The sequence below is a fragment of the Dasypus novemcinctus genome, chromosome 15, assembly GCF_030445035.2.
Source record: "Dasypus novemcinctus isolate mDasNov1 chromosome 15, mDasNov1.1.hap2, whole genome shotgun sequence".
NCBI classification, from domain to species: Eukaryota; Metazoa; Chordata; class Mammalia; order Cingulata; family Dasypodidae; genus Dasypus; species Dasypus novemcinctus.
The window spans coordinates 8,995,080-9,007,923 of NC_080687.1; the positions used below are offsets into that span (position 1 = coordinate 8,995,080).

The window sequence follows — 12,844 nt, forward strand, 5'->3', positions numbered from 1 at the left end:
CGCCCCAGCGCGCGGGGCATCATGGGGGTTGTAGTCTGGCGGCTGCTCGGGCTCGCGGCCTGGACGGATGGGCTCAAGCGGGCGGACTACAAGGCCCGGCGGCCCCAACCCCTGCGAAAGGCCCATAAATTTGGGGCGGCCCGAGAGAAAAAAAAAAAATCTCTTTTTGTCCTGAGGGGGTTCGTGGGTGGTCGCGGAGCTGGGTTCTGAGCGCTGGGCAGGGGAAGTGGAGGTGAGCCTGGGGTTTCCCGCCCAGCCCTGTGGCCCGCCCCGGCCGCCGCCCCGGGGAGTGTAGGGATGAGCCGGCGCCCCTGCTGCGGGCCTCGGCCTTCGAGCCGCTCTCCCTCCCGGGTTGCTGCCTCTCGGTACAGAACCGTAGGTAGGTCGCACCCTGGATGGGAGGCCCGAGAAGGGGTATTTTAACAGGCTAATCTCTTTTTCCTGATACGGCTATTTCTAAGTGTTTGATCGTGTTTACTCCACAGTAGCTCAGAGATGTGTGAATATTGAACCCTTCCTTTGGTAATTGCTCGGAGGGCAGTGGTGTATAATGATTGAGTGTAGGTGTAGATAAAAGATCATCTCATTTCTGTTATGTGGTGGTGTCTGGTGTTTTCACCGTTTTGAATGTTTGCATTTTACTTAATTGAGGCTCAAGGTTGTAAAATGAACGCGGCGCCCTCACTCCCCCAACACACTCAACACTGCCTACACATAATTCCGTTTCTTCTAAAGATGAGTTCAGGTACAAATGACTAGTAATTTCTAAAGCACCGACTCTTCTTTTTTTAGCAGTGGGTGGTAGTAATTATTTTTCACAATTTCTCAAGAGCGTGTTTTAAGAATGAAATGCCGAGCTCTGTTTTTTATGTTCTGGGACACTCCGAATCCCTGGAGTTGGCTCAGGGTCTAGAGGTAATGAAGCATACACAGGTTTAGAAAACTGCCTTGATCACCCTTTAAACATTTTTCTGTAGGTAGATGACCATCCTAGAAATTTAGTATTTAATGTACTATGTTGAGAAATTGTATATTTTTTGTGTGTGCATTTTTTTTAGAAGCAAGAAAACAACAAGAGGCCAGGAAAACTATACACTTATTTTTCTCTCAGTTAAAGTGAAGCTGACCCCTTTAAATAAAGAAGCAATTTTGTGCAGGAGGGAGATAAAAAGTAGGTTTAGTAAGGCCATTAGAAAAAATAAAGAGCCCTTACAGTGTAGGGATTTGAAGTATTTTATTTATTCACTATTTGTTAAGAACCTGTTATTCCCAGGCATTATGGGAATAAAGAGATGAATCAAAGTTAGTCTGTATATTGCATGGTCAAAGTCATGCCATTACTAAAGTGTGATATATAAAAGCTGCTATAGGAACCCAGAGTGGGGTATATAATGATGCAATAGTAACATTTATTGAATGCTTACTCACTGTGACCACTGTGCTGAGTATTTTGCATGCAGCCCCTTCTTTAATTCTCATGAAGTAGCTACTGTTTTTAGAGATGAGAAAACTGAGACAAAGGGTACCTTGCCCGCAGTCCCAGCTAAGGTGTGAAGCTGGCATTTCAACCCAGGTGGGTCTAACTTGAGGTTGTGCTCTCAACCCCTGATGTCATGCTCCCTCATTGGTAGACAGGTTTTGACTCTGAAGAGTTCAGGGCCTCGAGGTCTCCAGTATGAAGTGACATTTGACTTGCATCAAGAAAGCTGAGTAAGCTTTCCGTGGGAGAGGACAGAACAGTCATTCAAGGCACATGGTACAGCAGGAATGAAGGATGGATTTAATAATGGGTGTTTTGTATTTGGGGAACCCTTTGGTAGTTCTGTACAACTGGGTCTAAACATTTGTAGGGTACTGGGCAAGGCCAGGTCCTAATTCTTCCTTCAATATGAAGAGACCACTGAAGAATTTCGAATAGAGTAGGGGCTCGTAGGGCTTGTATCTTAGGAGAATGGACCTAGGAGAGGAAAGAGTAGAGTGCTGTAGGGAAATCAGTTTTAGAGGAAAATGAAGAGGGTCTGAAGCAAGGAGGTGGAGTGACAAGAAGAGATGAATGTGAGAAGTATTTATGAGGTAGAACTGATATGACTTACTAATAGGTTGAATGTTGGGGGCTGGAGAGATTTGGAACCCTAACACGGATGGTTCCTAGTTTCTGGCTAGGGTGACTGTTGGGATAGTGAAGCCACTATTGAGATGAGAAGTTTTTGCTGGGGTGAAAGGTAAAGATAAATTAGTTTAGTTTTGAGTATTTGTTCAGGGTTCCTATGGGATATTCAGTGGGGGATATCCAGGATGCATTCGGTTGTGGACTTCAGGAGAGAAGTCAGGGTTGGAGACAGGTTTGCATACATAAAAGTTGAAATTATAGGAGAGTGGATCAGTTCACTTAGGCATGTGAAGACAGGGATAAGGAAGAGGCTTGGGGAGCCGATGTCGTTGAGTGGTTGAGCACCTGCTTCCCATGTACGAGGCCCTGGGTTCAGTCCCCGGTACCTCCTTAAAAAAAAACAACAAAAGGGAGGAAGCTTAATATGCAGCTCTTGGGGAGGAGCAGCATTTGAGAGGGGGGGAGTGTGTGTGTGCGCGCGCGCACATGCATTTGGAGGAGAAGCCGTGTTTGAGGAGATGTGGGACGAGAACCCACAAAGGAGACTAAAGAGGTCAGTAGGCAGAGAGTAAGAGAAGCAGCGGGAGGGGTAGCATAACAAAGGACAAAGGAGAGGAAAGGAGGAGGCAGGGCGTGGCCCACAGTATCTGGTACCTTGGAGAGGGCAAGTAAGGCGAAGACTGTGAAGTGTCCAAAAGTGAGGAAGAGGACACGGTAGTGTAAGGCTACTTTCAAAAGCATACCATTATGAAAACATTTAAACATATACAAAAGTAGAGAAATAGAATAACAAGCCCCCACGTACCATTATGAAAACATTTAAACATAGACGAAAGTATACCCATCACCTAGCTTCAAGAATGAACACATAGGCAATTTTATTTCCTCTGTAACTCCTACCCTTAACCAAATTATTTCAAAGCCAAACTTAGATACCATATCTTTTCATCTGTAATTATTTCTATATGTATCTTTAAAAGTTCAGGACTCTTCGAAAAATGTAACTACACTACCATTTTCAAACTTAAGAAAATTGACCGTACTTATACAAAATTTTCAGGCACACTTTAAAGAAGCTTGGCTATGCAGAAAGAATGAAGCAGTTACTTAAAAAAGGTTCGGAAGGTATTTTTTTTTTCTCTACTTTTTTGAAGATGGACAAGTCATTAGAGGCAAACGCAGTAAAGAGAAAATGTTTGAAGATATAGGAGATGAAGACAGGAGAGAGCTGATAGAGGTCTTTGAAAAAATGAGAAGGAAAGGGGGCACTAGGCGAAGAAGTTGGCCTTGGATTTTCCACATTTAACAAAGTTAGTTATATACTAGCCATGTGCCTAGGCAGTTGCTCGTGTTGATAGGAAGAGGGAGGCACCAAGAGAGTAAGAAAAGTGAGAACGGACATGGATGGTCCATTTGGATCACATTAGCTAATCCAAAGCTGGGAGAATTCAAAACTTCTGTAATGCTAAGAGGTGTTTTGGAATAAAGGTCATCTGATGAGAAAACATTTAGCCCAGGAAAGGAGAATGGTATTGATTTGGAATAGTAACTGTGGAAAGACAACTAGGCTTGGACAAGAGTTGGTTTTTTGAGAGTCCCAGTAGATATTAGAAATCAGTAATTTTCAATGACAGCAAAACATGAGATTGTGCAATTTCCTTTAATTTTGATTGAATTTTACTAAGGGTAAGCTTAAATTCCTGGGAAACCAGTACCTCAGTGTGTTACTGAAGAGAAGAGAATCCAGAATCTTACGATTGGACCATTCCTTATCGACACAGATTTATCCATTTAACAGATAATTATTTTCTATTTTGTGCAAATACAACACCAAAGCTAGAAAGGCCTTCACAGATATTTTGGATTAATTCTTTATTTGCTGAACATGTGAATGTTTTTTAATTTTATTTTATAGGAAACATTTCTCCAAGTATCATTTACTAAATGTGGTAAGGTGAAAGTAGTCAGGCAGGAGTCTTGTCTAATTCTAGAACTACTATTTATTAGCTATGTAATCATGGACATATGTCCAAACCTGTACCCTTATCTCAAAAAAGGTATTAGTCTTTATGGTCTATTTTATATGGCTGTTGGAAAGATTAAATAGTTTAATGGAGGTAAGCTCTAGGTGTTCAGTAACTAGAAGTTTTTCTCCCCTTCTTGACTAATGATGTGGTGGGACAGTCAATTCTGTCTGCCTGAGGTCATGGTTTTTAACTTTATCAGATCATAATAAGCAGGTAATAAGGAAGTAGTTACATTACAAAATTGTGATTTGATCTATGAAAGGGTTCATCAATTATTTCTTTAAATAAGGCTATAAAATATTTTATAGACCAATTAATAGTAACTTAACATGGCATTGCCTTGGTTTCATCTTTAAAAAACAAAGTTCTGCTAGATGATTTGAGATGCCAACAGCTCTAAAATTCTTCAGTTCTCTATTTTTATCTCATTTCTGGACTGATATATGATTTCACTATTTTATGTTCTTGTTTCTGGAAATACTGCATTTTGTTTTTGTCACTCTGTTTCCTGTCCATTTTGGAGGCGCATCTGTGAATGAAAATGTGTATATCACACACATACATTTTAATGTACTCAGCATTATTTTAAACTTTTTCTCTCCATTGATAAGTATATTTATGTTTATGGTAGACTTGGTCAAATTATGCCATAGAAGAATATCTAGTATATTTCAAAGATACACAGGCATTTGCCAGATAAATTCAAGGCATATGTTGTGGAAGTGATTAAAAAATAGAGTAGTTTTTAAAGATAGGTTGCTTAATCTCCACTGATGTCTTTAATCTTTAATATTTTTTCTTTTTTGGTAGGATAGGTTTGATTATGGTCGTACTTGAAAGCATGTAGATGGAATAAATGACCCTGTAAGTTCCCCTCCCTTTTTTTTTTTAAAAAAAAGAAAGAGCTTTAATGCAAGGTCAAAGGGCATGAAGATAGGAGTCACGGCTCAAATCTGTCTCCCTGATCTCAGAGCTAAGGGAAAATTTTATTATTCCAGATTGGTTTTATTGATACATATTACTAAATCATACAATGCATCCAAAGAGTACAATCAGTGGTATTTGGTATAATCACATAGTTGTGCATTCATCACTTCAGTCATTAGTAGAGCATTTTCATTATTTCAATACTGCTATTACTAATAAACAAAAAAAGACAAACAGGAAACTTCATTATACCTCAATCTCTGTTTCCCCTGCTGTACATAGTTGCCTTTTTTGGCTATTCTTGCAGAATTATTTATTAAGCAGTTTTAATGAGATATATTCACATAACATATGATCTATCTGAAGAGTATAATCAATGCCTTTTCGTATAATCACAGTGTAGTGCATTCATATTCACAAAAAGTTTTAGAATTATTTTATTACTCCAAAAGGAAAAACTCCATACCCCTTAGCATGCTTTCCTAGCCCTACATAACCACTAATCAAAGTTCATCTTTATAAATTGATTTATATTTACATTTTATATAAGTGGAATGATACAATATATTACACAATATATTTGGTTCATAGTTAAGCAATCATACAGTATTTGACCTTTTGTGTCTGACTTGCTTTGTTCAACACAGTATCCTTCAGGTTCATCCATGTTGTCGTATGCTTTATGACTTCATTTCTTTTTACAGCTGCATAGTATTCCATTGTGTGATAAACCACAGTTTATCCATTCATTGGTTGATGGACACCTGGGTTTTCTCCAGCTTTTGACAATCATGAATAATGCCGCTATGAACATAGGTGTGCAGATTCTGTTTGTGGTACTGCTCTCAGTTCTTCTGGGTATATACCCAGTAGGAGTAGTGCAGGGTCATGTGGCAACTCTATATTCAACTTCTTTAGGAATTGCCAAACAGTCCTCCACAGTGGCTGTACCATTCTGCATTCCCACCAACAGTGAATAAGTGTTCCTATCTCTTCACATCCTCTCCAACACTTGTAGTTCTCTTTCTTTTTAATAGTGGCCATTCTGATAGATGTGAAATGATATCTCATTGTAGTTTTGAATTTGCATTTCCCTAATTAGTAGTGATGTTGAGCATTTCTTGTTTTTTTTGCTGTTTGTATTTGTTCTTTGGACAAATGTCTATTCAAGCCTTTTGTCCATTTTTTAATTGGATTGTTTGTCTTCTTATTGTTAAGTTGTAACATCTCTCTATATATCCTGGATATTAAACCTTTATTGGATATGTGATTTCCAAATATATTCTCCCATTGAGTTGACTGCCTTTTCACCCTTTTGACAAATCCCTGTGAAGTGCAAAAGTGTTTAATTTTGAGGAGTTCTCATTTATCTGTTTTTTTTTTTCTTTTGTTGCGCGTACTTTGAGTGTAAGGTCCAAGAAACCACCACCTACCACAAGGTCTTTAAAATGTTTCCCTAGATTTTCTTCCAGTAATTTTATGGTCTTGGCTTTTATATTAAGGTCTTTGATCCATTTTGAGTTGATTCTTGTACAGGGAGTGAGATAGGGGTCTTCTTTCATTCCAGGGATATCCAGTTGTCCCAGCACCATTTGTTTTGCCCCATTAACTGGGACTTGGGAGATTTGTCAAAAACCAGTTGATGGTATAGGTGAGGATTTATTTCTGGACTTTCAAGTCTATTCAGCTGGTCCATGTGTCTATCTTTATGCCAGTACCATGCTGTTTTGACCACGTAGCTTTGTAATATGTTTCAAGGTCAGGCAGTGAAATTCCTCCCACATCACTCTTCTTTTTTAGAATGCTTTTGGCTATTTGGGTGCACTTTCCATTCCAAATGAATTTGGTAATTGCCTTTTCTAATTCTGTAAAGTAGGCTGTTTGAATTTTGATTGGTGCTGCATTGAATCTGTAAATCAGTTTGGGTACAATTGACATCTACATGATATTTAGACTTCTAATCATGAACATAGACTATTTCCATTTATTGAAGTTTTCTTTGATTTCTTTTAGCATTGTTTTATAGTTTTCTATATAGGTCCTGTACTACTTTGGTAAGTTGATTCCTGGGTATTGAGTCTTTTTGTTAATATTTTAAATGGTATTTCTCCCCCTGATATCCTCCTTAGGTTGTTCAGTACTAGTGTAGAAAAACACTTGATCTGCTGCTTTGCTGAAGTCATTTATTAGCGCAAATAGCTTTGTGGTAGACATTTCAGAATTTTCTAAATATAGGATCATGTCATCTGCAAGTAGTGAGAATTTTACTTCTTCTTTTCCTGTTTGGATGCCTTTAATTTTTTTTTTTTTCTTGTCTGATTGCTCTAGCTAGAACTTCTAGGACAATGTTGAATAACAGTGGTGACAGTGGGCATCCTAGTCTTGTTCCCGATCTTAGAGGGAAAGCTTTCAACCATTCCCCATTGTGTACAATGTTGGCTGTGGGTTTTCATATATGTCTTTTATCATATTGAGGAATTTTCCTTCTCTTCCTATCTTCTGAAGTTTTTTTTTTTTTTTTTTTTTTAGTCAAAAAAGGATGCTGGATTTTGTCAAATGCCTTTTCTGAGTTGGGATGATCATGTGGTTTTTTTCCCCTTCAGTTTCTTAATGTGGTTTATTAGTCAGCCAAAGGGGTGCTGATGCAAAGTACCAGAACTCTGTTGGCTTTTATAAAGGGTATTTATTTGAGGTAGAAGCTTACAGTTGCCAGGCCCTAAAGAGTCCAACTCAAGGTACCATAAAAGGTACTTTTTCACCATATTTCCATCTATTGACACAAGATGGTGGGTGATGTCTGCTAGGGTTCAGCCTTCTTCCTTCCTCTTCAGGCTCTGTGGTCCCAGCCTCTTCTTATCTCAGCTGTAGGCTGGCATAAGACCTTTCGCTCTCCCTGGGGCTCATTTCTTTCTGGGCACAGCTTATCGTTCTTTCTACAAGGTCAGCTGTAGAACTGTCAGGCTCATCTCTCTTCCCAGGGTCATGTCTATGGAGCATTCTGTCTTCATCGGTTCCTGCTTCTCTGTTCTTCTCTGCGTATTTACTTCCCTGTCTTTTATTGAACATCTTTTTATATAGCCCACAACTGTAGCTGTAGGCTAGCTGTAGGCGGGACTCAGACCAAGTGGCCATAGTGACAAGATCAAATACAAGCCCTAATATTGATTTAATAAAATAAAAGTGATACCTCTGAGTTTAATACAGTCTGATATGCCCAGAGGAACAGACTAGAGGAACAAACACAATGCAATATCTATTTTTGAAATTCAAAAACAATAGCAAACTGCTACATGTAGTGTATTATATTGATTTTCTTATGTTGAACCAGCCTTGCATACCATGGATGAATCCCACTTGGTCATGATGTATACGTCTTTTGACACACTGCTGGATTTGATTTGCAAGTATTTTGTTGAGAATTTTTGCTTCTATATTCATTAGAGAGATTGGTCTGTAATTTTCTATTTTTGTAAGTGTCTTTATCTAGCTTTGGTATTAGGGTGATGTTGACTTCATAAAATGTGTTGGGTAATTTTCCCTCCTCTTCAATTTTTTGGGAGAGTTTAAACAGAATTGGTGTTAATTCTTTTCAAAATGCTTGGTTGACTTCACCTGTGATGCCATCTGGTCCTGGACTTTTCTTAGTTCAGAGATTTTTGATGACGGATTCAAACTCTTTAAATGTGATTGGTTTGTTAATTTCTTGTGTTTCTTATAGCATCAGTGTAGGCCATTTGTGCATTTCTAGGAATTTGTCCATTTTATCTAGGCTGTCTAGTTTGTTGGCATACAGTTTCTCATAATATCCTCATAATACTTTTTATTTCTGTTTGGTCAGTCAAGACTTTCCCCCTTTCATTTCTGATTGTACTTATTTACATTTTATTGATCTCAGGGAACCGGCTTTTATTGGCTTTTGTCTATTTTTTGTTCTCAATTTCATTTATTTCTGCTCTAATGTTTATTATTTCTTTCCTTCTGCTTGCTTTGGGAATGGTTTGCTCTTTTTTTTCTCGTTTCTCTAGTTGTTCAGTTAAATCTTTGAGTTTAGCTCTTCTTTTTTAATATAGGTGTTTATGGCTATAAAATTCCCTCTCAAGACTGTCTTTGCTGAATCCCATGAGTCTTGATAAGTTGTGTTCTCGTTTTCATTTGTCTCAATATATTTACTGATTTCACTTGCAATTTCTTCGACGCACTGATTATTTAGGATTATATTGTTTAGCTTCCGCACATTTGCACATTTACCTCTTTCTTGTCTATTATTGATTTCTAGTTTCATTCCATTATGATCTGAGAAGGTGCTTTGTATAATATCAATCTTTTTATATTTATTAAGAGCTGCATTGTGCCATAACATGTGGTCGATCCTGGAAAAAGATCCATGGGCATTTGAAAAGAATGGGTAACCTGCTGAGTTTGGATGCAATGTTCTGTATATGTCTGTTAGGTCTAACTTGTTTATCATATTGTTCAAGTGCTCTACTTCCGTGTTGATCTTCTGCCTAGTTATTCTATGTAATGATGTGAGTGGTGTGTTGAAGTCTCCAGTACTTATTTTAGAGATGTCTCTTTCTCCCTTCAGTTTTGCCAGAATTTGTCTGATGTATTTTGGGGCACCCTGGTTCAGTGCATAGATATAAGATATTTTTCCAGGCTGATTCCTCCTGTCTTCTAGCTATTTTTCTGGAGAAGACAGTCCCATGTTTTTCTAGTCCACCATCTTCCTGGAAATGCTCTGGAGTCCCTTTTTTTTTTTTTTAACTTTTTAAAATTTTTATTTATTTATTTCTCTCCCCCTCTCCCCCCCCCCCCCAGTTGTCTGCTTTCTGTGTCCATTCACTGTGTGTTCTCCTGTGTCCGCTTCTATTCTTGTCAGTGGCACCGGGAATCTGTGTCTCTTTTTGTTGTGTCATCTTGCTGCATCAGCTCTTTGTGTGTGCGGCGCCACTCCTGGGCAGGCTGAACTTTCTTTTGCACTGGGTGGCTGTTCTTTAGGGGCGCACTCCTTGAATGTGGGGCTCCTGTATGCAGAGGACACCCCTGTGTGTCAGGGCACTCCTTGTGCATATCAGCGCTGCACGTGGGCCAGCTCCACACGGGTCAAGGAGGTCCTGGGTTTGAACCGCGGACCTCCCATGTGGTATGCGAACGCCTTGTCTGTTGAGCCAAGTCCGCTTCCCTGAAATCCCTTTTGAACTCCATAATTCAGCCCATTAGTAATTGACCAAAAGTTCTATTAAACAGCCCATTAAAAAATGAGCTTTAGGTTGAAACTTTTATTCTTTCTAATCTTCTTTCGGTATGAAGATATTTCTGTTAAACAGTTTTTGTCATATCTGATCATGTTGAAGTATTGTTTGTTCTGTTACACTTATTTGTATATATTAGAGCTTTTGTAGGTTTTCTAAAAAATCATGCAGAAAGTACAGAATTGTTCCCCAGCCCCCCACCCCCAAGTTTTCCCCTAGTATTAACATTTTGCATTAGTGTGGTGTATTTTTTATAATTAGCAGCTAATATTATTATAATTATTTTGGCTGAAGTCCATAGGTTACATTAGGTTTCATTCTTTGTGTTTGTGATGGTTAAGTTCATGTGTCAACCTGTCTAGATTATGGTGTTCAGTTATTTGGTCAAGGAAGCACTGGACTGTTAAAACTCTGTGGGTATTTTGTGGATTTAAATCATCAGTAAGTTGATTGCGTCTGTGGATGATTACATCTATAGTCACCAAAGGAGATTACCTTCAACAGTGAGAGATGTCTCATCTAATCAGTTGAAGGCCTTAAAGCAGGGATTCTTAACAAGAGGTCTGTGAGCTTGAATTGAAAGTAAAAAAAAAAAAATTCTTGTATCGATGTGTTGGTGTGGATGTGGTATATTTATTAAATAATACACAGTATAGTGTGGCCTTAATAAGGGGTCCATGGTTTTTACTTGACTGACAAAGGAGTCCGTGGAACAAAAAAGGTTAAGAACCCCTCTGTCTTAAAGGGAGAACTGGATATTTCACCAGTCAGAAAGAAAAACTTCAGCCAGCCAGCTTCGCCTGGGGAATTCATTGACCCCTCATCGGAGTTCCTAAATTGAATTTGGATTTACTAGTCCCCGTAGTTGCATGAGCCAATTCCTATAATAAATCTCTTAGTATTTACATACATACATACATATATATATCTGTCAGTTCTGTTTCTCTGGAGAACTGTCACTAATACAGTGTCGAACAGTTATGTGTGTGTTTTTTAAAATTTTTATTGTGGCAACATAAATACAACATAAAATTTCACAGTTTAACCATTTTCAAGTATGCAATTCAGTGGTGTTAATTACAGTCACCATTTTGTGCTATTATCATCACCATCCATTACCAAAACTTTTCCATTACCCCAAACAGAAACTTTGTACTAATTATTAACTCCCCATTCCTCACCCCCATCCCTGCTCCTAGTAACCTGCATTCTAATTTCTGACTATGCATTTGCATATTTTAATTATTTCATATATAAGTGGAATCACATCTTTGTCTTTTTGTATTTGACTTATTTCATTCAACATGATGTCTTCAGGGTTCATTCACATTGTAGCCTGTATCAATTTCATTCCTTTTTATAGCTGAATAATATTCCATTGTTTGTATTTATCGTATTTTGTTTAATCATTCTTCTGTTGAAGGATACTTGGGTTGCTTCTACCTTTTGGCTTTGTAAATAATGCTGCTATGAATATTGGTGTGCAAATATCTGTTTGAGTCCCTGCTTTGAATGAATTCTTTTGTGTATATACTTAGAAGTGGGAGTGCCAGGAAATATGGTAATTATGTATTTTTGGGTTTGTTTCTGCCAGGTGAGTTATGTAGAACTAATGAGTGAATAAACAAATTTCAGTATATCCATACAATGATATCTTACTCTAATAAAAAAGAAATGAACTACTGATAAATGTAGCAGCGTGGTTGAATCTGAAAAGCATTATTCTAAGTGTAAGAAGTTAAACACCAGAGTGCACATAATAATATTTTATTTATGTCACATTCTATAAAAGATTAAAATATAGTGATAAGCAAACAGAAGAATGCAGGGTGAGGGTGGGGATTGACTGCAAAGTGGTAGGAAGGGATTTTCTGGGGGTGATGGAACTATTCTGTCTTGATTGTGGTGGTGGTTGTGCAATTGTATACCTTTTTCAAAACTCATTTCAAATTGTAGACTTGAAATTAGTAAATTTAATTTTATAGAAAGTACTCTTCATCAAATCCGATTAAAAATAAAACACATGCAAAAGTCATTGTGATAGAAGTCAGAACAGTGATTACCCTCGAGGAGAAGGTCCTGCCTGGGAGGGGACATGAGGAAACATTTTGGGAGGCTGGAAGTGCTCTGTAGCTTGATGTGGGTGTTACTTGAGTGTACACTATGTAAAAATCCATTGAGTTATACACTTAGGATTTGTGTGCTTTATAAAAGTTGTATGCCTCAAAAATAAAAAAAAAAACTTTTAAAAATGGAAAAGAAAAACCTTTGGAGAGGGTTGGAATATGTGGTTGAGAAAAATTTCTAAGAAAGGAGAGCTAGAGGACAACGAGATGGGAAACAGGAGAGAAAAGATAAGAAAATTAGAGGACCAAGTGGGGTTTATCCCTCAGAATTAGAGGTAGTTTATATTTAAAAAATCAGTGTAATTCCTGCTTTCACCATTGCTACTGAACACTGTTCTAGCCAGAGTAATTAGGCAAGAAAAAGAAATAAAATAAAACAAACTGAAAAGGAAGAAGTAAAAC

The 12,844-nt window shown here is 38.0% G+C and overlaps 1 protein-coding gene across 8 annotated transcripts in view; it reads left to right on the forward strand.

The window, feature by feature from the left end:
* Nucleotides 1-12,844, forward strand: part of KATNAL1 (katanin catalytic subunit A1 like 1) — a 90,470-nt gene that overhangs the window by 412 nt on the left and 77,214 nt on the right. The window contains exon 1 of one of the 8 annotated variants that reach the window (XM_004478922.4): nucleotides 23-379. The exons of 4 other annotated variants lie outside the window; for them this stretch is intronic. The gene's annotated coding sequence lies outside the window, so the exon portion shown is untranslated. Of the gene's footprint in view, nucleotides 1-22; nucleotides 380-12,844 lie in introns of those variants that run through there. 3 more of the 8 variants (XM_004478924.4, XM_004478923.4, XM_058277005.1) reach the window with 3 other exon arrangements.